Consider the following 1441-nt stretch of genomic DNA (forward strand, 5'->3'; position numbering starts at 1 on the left):
CTTCTGTCAGGCGAGTGTGAGCAGCGGGTTGGTTTTGCGCACTGCTTCTTTCCCCACCAGCCAATGGTGAGCGCAAAGACCGCGCGTAATGCCACCTGATTGGGGCTTCGCGACGCCAGCCAGCGCGCACGCTGGAGCCTCTTAACAAAACCAGTTAAGTGCAGTTGCGCGCCTCATCTCTTCTTCCCCTCTTCTCCTCCAGGCCAAGCCTGCTTGTACCAGGGAAATTAAATGTTCTACACATTCGGCGAATTAAGAAAGTCCAATAATAGAGATGGTTGGAGCCAACTCAATAAGTGCCCATGCAGCCAGCTGTCGAGGGAATGTTGTGTTGGTTCAAAATGCACCTGTTATAATTAACTCATTCACTGCCATTGACGGAAAAAGACGTCAAATGATGCTTTTTTTTTTTTTTGTTGGTCTGGCAATGAATGTGTTAAACTGTCATCATATCATATCGCTCAAAACGATTACATTTAGCATCAAGACGCTGCCAGCAGCATTTATTTAAATTATTTCAGCATGTTTTTTGTTTGTTTGTTTGTTTGTTTTTGCACTACTCTGTGAGTCATAACGTAGCACAATATAAATATGCTCACAGCCAAGGGCCACCTGCACGAAAATATCCAGTGCAGGTAAAGCTACCGACTGAACTCTACATGCTGCCTCTTTGCCCTTGTCGAGGCAATAACTCAGGGGTCATGCTCATGTTTATAAATAAATGACATTTCCCATGTTGTTGGGGAGTTGTCACTAAAAGGGTTTCCCATCAGAGCACGATCACACATGGGTTGCTTTAATTCAGTTTAATGAAGCATTATGCTTTCAGTCCCACCGTGATGCTAATAGCTTGGAGTCTATTAGTTCCCCTATCTTCCACTTCTTATCATTAACTCTCATCACATGCTGGCCTTGACTGTATGTGCAGTTGCATCATGTGCTAATTTAATTGACAATGAATATATTAAGCATGCAAATGGTGGCTTTTCCGAGGGGGGCATAAATACTTGAGGTACTTGTGCGCATTTTTGAGACGGTGATAACAAAGAGGATGAAAAAGGGTGTAATTGAAAATAATTAGCATAAGTCTCTAAATCCAAGTGTAATAGACGGGGCGCAACAATATCGACCATAATGCAAAGCGACGTGCCCATTGTGGAGTGGATTAAACAGCGATTCTGCATCTAGCCACGCAAGTCAGAAGAAACAAAGAACAGACGTTGGATAAATTTTCACCCATGTCTGAGCCAGAGCTGTGTGACTGAATCGAGCTGACACTGAAGTGGGATCTCACATCCTCTCTCTCTCTCTCTCTCTCTCTCTCTCTCTCTCTCTCTCTCTCTCTCTCTCTCTCTCTCTCTCTCTCTCTCTCTCTCTCTCTGCCTGTAACAGGCTACTTTAGAGAACAACGACGCCCCCTGGTGTTAGCTCATCCCCCCCA

Source organism: Festucalex cinctus, chromosome 6, assembly GCF_051991245.1.
Source record: "Festucalex cinctus isolate MCC-2025b chromosome 6, RoL_Fcin_1.0, whole genome shotgun sequence".
Classification (NCBI taxonomy): Eukaryota; Metazoa; Chordata; class Actinopteri; order Syngnathiformes; family Syngnathidae; genus Festucalex; species Festucalex cinctus.